Below are 5,734 nucleotides of genomic sequence, written 5' to 3' on the forward strand. Positions count from 1 at the left end.
TCCCTCCAGACTATTAAAAATACAGAGACTTACCTACTGCCTGGATAGTTGCCTTAGGCTCCTCCCTGTTAATCTCAGGACAGAATCAATCTTCTGTCACCAGGCCCAGAAGTTCTGAAAGACTTTCCTCTGGAGGACAAATCTGAAGGAGTGACACATTTTGGGGAGGCAAAAAGAAGTGTACATCTTGTCTGCAACTTGGGCAGGGTACTAGTAGCAGGCAAGGTGAAAGGCCATTTTTTTGCCCATAGATGAGTGTTGCTATGTTTGAAGCAAGCTCATGGTGGAGTCAGTTATTACCCTATCTCCTTTGGAGGTGGCCTGAGGGTAGCTGCTGGAAGCTGGTATTTCTGTCTATCACAGGAAAAGACAGAGATGGCCTTCCAATAAATACTTTAAATGCAATGTTTGGCAGATATTTCTGAAGGGTTCAGAGCCATCATCTGGTAAGTTTGAGCCTTAAAATTTATAACATTTGAATTCAAGATCGTTTAGAATGAAAATAAATTTTAAAACACAACTACAGTACACAGAGAAACTGAAAACCTTCTTTTCCTAATCCTTTTATACTGGACATTTAAAATATGTCACAATTTCTCATATGATATAGTTTTTCTAAATAACTGATACTTGCCAAATTCAGTGAAGACATAAACAGTTTGACATGTATCTTTAAGCCAGTTTCTGTTAGGCTGAATAGATCATTATAACATTAAAAAAAATCAATCTTTACCCAAAATAACTTAGAGGCCCGGTTCTGCCTTCTTAGAAAATACAATGACACAAACCATATTGGATGCCTAGTGTTGCTTCCTTAGTCTAATAAAAAATATCTATTTTCCCAAATGAGAGTTGAGTACAAGTTACATATATGTTGTGCTATAGCAAATGAAGATTATCTATACATAAAAATTCAACTATCAATCCTTACAGTTACAATGTTACAAGTTTTAAGCTAACTTTTTGTTGTTGTATTTCTTGGGATTTTTGCAGCAGTTTAACAACTGACTCTACACACTGTATGGTCCTATGAATCCTGACATAAAGAAATTTAAATTTCTGTAAAAAGTTTCAAAGGTATCCATGACTATTAACAGGGAAAGAGTTTATAAACAAACCTAGAAAAAAGGGGGTTGGTATCAGAGAGCTAAAAACATCTCTTTTTACATTTAGCCATTTTAGTTTTATATGTAAATTTACCTTGAGGCCACACTGTGGTGGCACATGTCTTTAATCCCTGCAATCAGGAGGCAGAGGCAGGCCTGGTCTACAGAGCAAGTGTCAGGATGGGATTCAAAGTTACACAGAGAAACAAACAAACAAAAATTCCCTTGAATATTTTTACAAGGACAAATAATTGTTTAAGTCTACTAGTGAAGCATGTGTATAAAATGATGTATAACCTCCAGTTTTAGAAGATTAATATAAATCAACTTCATGAAAACAATAGCAATGTGCAACCCAAATACCCAGATCTGAAATGCTTAATTCAGATGCTATGCCACCCACCCCAGATTCAGAATGAAATGTCAAGTTAATGCATGGAAGAGAGCAAAGGGGTCAAGACCATTTGGGGGATACTCACAGAAACAGCTGACCTGAGCTAGTGGGGGCTCACTGCCTCTGGACTGACAGCGTGGAGGCCAGCCTAGGACCAAACTGGGCCCTCTGATAGTGAGTGACAGTTGTATGGCTGGGGCAGTCTGTGAAGCTGCTGACAGTGGGACCAGGATTTGTCCATAGTGTTTGAACTGACTTTTTGGAGCCCATTCTCTTTGGAGGGATACCTTGCTCAGAATTGATACAGGGAGAGGGGGGTGCTTGGTGCCTTACCCTCTCTGAGAAGAGGATGGGAGGTATTGTGGAGTGGAGGAGAGGGTAGCAGGAAGAGGGGAGGGAGTGGGAACTGGGGTTGGTATATAAAATGAGAAAAGAGTTATTTTTTTAAGATGAAATAAAAGAGTTGTAGACTCCAAAAACCCTGGATACCCAATGTTAGGAAAATATTATTCTGTTCACATAACATGCCAGTAGTATGTCAAGGGAAGATTTACACAAAGTATATTTTAAAATGGTCAGCATAAACTCAAACTTCCTTAGTTATCAACCTTCAAATGATTGGGTTCAGAGCCTCCTGGTGTTCTGAGTTGTGCAGTTCTAGCCAGTGGTTTTCAGGCTTCTCTGTTCTGCCTCTGACAACAAAACTGGAGATTCTCTCAGCACATCCTTCATCCTTCTGCAGACTGCAGTGCTGCAAACACTTCAGTTGCTGGGAAGATTCATCAAGGAATCCTCTTCTTCAAACCATTTAAAAGTTCAGATCATGTCCATTCATAATGAGAACACAGGGTATTGAGGGTAAACTGCCAGAGGGCATGCTCAGGTGCTGTCCTCCTTTCTTCCTCTCCTTGGCTGCTTCTGAATCAAGAGAAAGATCTTCTCATTCATGACTTACCAACCAACACTATCTCAAAATAAATAAGGGCTGGAAGTACAGCTCACTGGCCTGCCATGTGCAAACTCCTCCCCAAGACACAAAGACAAAAAAGAAACAATATCAAAACTGGGCTAAGGATATTGTTCTATATTGGCATCCATCCATAGTGTCCCATTTAGATAGATGTTCTGTTATCATTACAACAAAGACAGAATAAATCATCTAATGGTATATTGTTTAGTAAAGGATGCAAAGATTGATGATGGACCACTTAGAGATTTAACAAGTATTTCTGATGCCACCTCACTTATTAAATTTTGATAGATGCTGATAAAACTGAAAGATATGATCAATCAAAAGCAACAGGCCACTTGTAAAATGAAAACATCTTTGCCGTTCCCAGTGGGGAACCTCATGTCTCATGCATGGTTCATGAAGAATCTACCACTGAGTTATAGTTGCACCCTAAAGAGAACAAAAATATCTTAAAAGCAGTTTAGGCATCTAAATGAATTCCTAACCGAGCATCAATTGTTTTATTTCACAGTTCAAAGGGAAAACTGTGAATGGCTCTACCTAGTCATAAAATGTGAATGAGCAACTGTTTCACAATGGCTGAGTTCTCACAATCCATGCATGTTCAACTGAAAATGTTCGTGTGGTGTGACATGAACTGTGAAGAGGAAGCATTTCGAAGGCCATTGCACAGCTGATAAACCAGGTAGAAGAAAACCCACACTTTGCCTTGTTGAACCCTTTCTGGAAGACAATGAAATAGATCTTCATAGGTAATATATTTCATAGAGAAGTGCTCTTCAGAACAGAATTGGCATGGTGTGCAACTGAGTTAATGGTCTGAATCATATCTCTGTCTGGCTTGATCTTTCTACTGAGGATCTTGCTTCCTCCTGCAACAGTGAGTTTTAAGGAAGTCATACTTTTGATGATGTTTGAAGTCTCCCCTAAATAGAAGAAGGGCCCATCAAATGGCTTTGGCAACATTTGCTCTCTGATGGGCCTCCTCATCAGTGGACTTCCAGAGGCTTCGTACTTTTCTTCCCTCTCACATAGTTTGCTGTGCATCTTGACTGTTACCCAATCAAACTCTAGGATCCAGAATCCACTGAGAATAACAAGAATACACTTCAAAATACTTTGAGCTTCATCACCAGGAGCAGTGACATAAGTTCCTGCACAGTCAAACATAGCACATCTTTTAACCTTAAGAACTATCTCAAGTTGGATGAGCATTTTCTTTTCTGCAGAAATCCCACTGCCTTTAACCACCAGCATTCAATTTTTTCACTGCTCAGCATTCATCACCAAGCAGAGGCTAGTTGAAAATGACTCCTTCTTCTCTGGTAGCAGCAATAATGACCTTATATTTTCATTGCCTGTATAATCCATGGATCAAACAACAGATATGTAAACAGTGTCCCTGGAGGCATATCCTTGACCATATCCATGAACACATTCTTAGTCTCATCTTAGAGTGTTGAGTCATTTGACAGCCAATATTGTTCATCAAAGCATCATGCTGATACAGCCATTCCACTACCTTCCTTTGCCTGCTGCAACCTTGACAATTTCCGTTATGCCACAACTGACAAAGACTTTACCCAAACCTTCTCAGGAATCTCTTAAGTTTTTCACTCTTACTCTCAAGACACTAAATACTCAGCCAGTGGTAAAGAGTCCAGTCATGCTTCTAGAACATTCCATTTCTGCAACAGAGCCTCTTGTTAATAAGACTATTTCACCATTTACCAGTGGGCCCTCAATAACTGGTAGTTGGCTATGGAAGGAGACAAGCTTCTCCTTCAATTCCTCCTAGGAATTGTCTACTGTCTTCTGTTTCTGTTTCTCTTGGTTGATCTTAGCTAAAGGTTTCTCCTATTTCTTTTGTGCCGATGCTACAGAAGCTGTTTTAGCCCTCCTGGAAACAACTTCAGGACTTGTAAAAACATATTCATACACTGAGGCTTACCTGGCTTCATCATCCCTGGCCTTATGAGGCAGGGTTTGTACATTATTCACAACATATTTAGCCTTCTTATTTGAGGACTGATAAACTTGCCCTAGATGTGTTTCTTCTGGGATCTGAAAGTTTATTATCATGCAGGAAATGTAGGAGTTTCTTAGAAAGCTTGACAATGCTGTTCAACTCTCTCCTTATCTTGAGGTCTAGGATCCAGGGTGGGGTGTATTACACTGACCATCCTGATCTAAGGAAGTCACTATATATGTGCTCACATCCTCCTAAGCAATATTATCATACTGGGAACAGCATAGCAGCTTCTCTAAACAAGGAAGCTGCACATATCTGTTGGCCCAGGGTATGTCATGGCAGATGTAAGAGGAAGCTCCTTCAGTATTGGATCTTTGACTATAATGCATTCTCTCAGAGGATGGGAAGTCTGTGCTTGGACTTTGCTGGATGTCCCTTTGGGCACCGTCTGATCTAGCTCATAGTCTGCAAGATTCCCAGGAAAGGGCTGTTAAGTTGATTTTAAAAAATTAAATGCCATGAGAAAATCAACACTAATCATGGAAACACTAACCACAGATAGAAATGGTTTCACTTTAGGTAGGGATATTCCTGGGAAACTCAAGATGTCCATGAGATGTGTTTTCTTAGACTTGTGAGGTTATTGGGGAATGCTGAGATTAGGCTTCTGTTTACTCAATGACAATTATTTTGCTTACCCTTTCAGAGTCCTTCTATTTGGGAGGTTGTCACCAGCACTGCCAATTTTGGGGCCCCCACTTTAGACCTAACAGTGTTTTCAACAAGGAGACAGTGAGCTCTACAAAGATTTCCATTAATGGGAATTAGTGGTTTCAAGTAATTTTCAATTATCCAATAAAGTACACACACTGGATCAATTATTTCAAAACAGTAAGTCCTTGAAAACTTAATGTTCAGTGAAATCAGCAAATTTCAGCAAAAACTTAAAAACCATTATGAATAATTTGCATGGGTATTAACACATGCCGCTGCTGTAGTCAGTTTGTGGACACTCAAACCTCCTTCTGAATATTTATGTTTATATCTTTAATTCTTGATTTTCGTCAGCCTTGGTCAGATAAGTTTATTTGCGCTGTTGGCAGCAGTCATTAAAGAGATGCACAATTGGTCAAAGTGTTCAGAATAAAAGTGTTGGTGTTAAGATATGAATATATATTCATATATATATATATATATATATATATATATATATATATATATATGAAAAAGACACAGGTCAACATATGTTCACAGCAAAATTCTGCCAAGCATTTAATTAAGAATGACAG

The 5,734-nt window shown here is 39.1% G+C and overlaps 1 pseudogene; it reads right to left on the reverse strand.

Annotated features, from left to right (window-relative positions):
• Positions 1-3,043: 3,043 nt before the first annotated feature.
• LOC100755970 lies at positions 3,044-4,700 on the reverse strand (annotated as a pseudogene).
• Between the last annotated feature and the right edge of the window lie 1,034 nt (positions 4,701-5,734).

The sequence above is a fragment of the Cricetulus griseus genome, chromosome 2 (assembly GCF_003668045.3).
Source record: "Cricetulus griseus strain 17A/GY chromosome 2, alternate assembly CriGri-PICRH-1.0, whole genome shotgun sequence".
Lineage (NCBI taxonomy): Eukaryota > Metazoa > Chordata > Mammalia > Rodentia > Cricetidae > Cricetulus > Cricetulus griseus.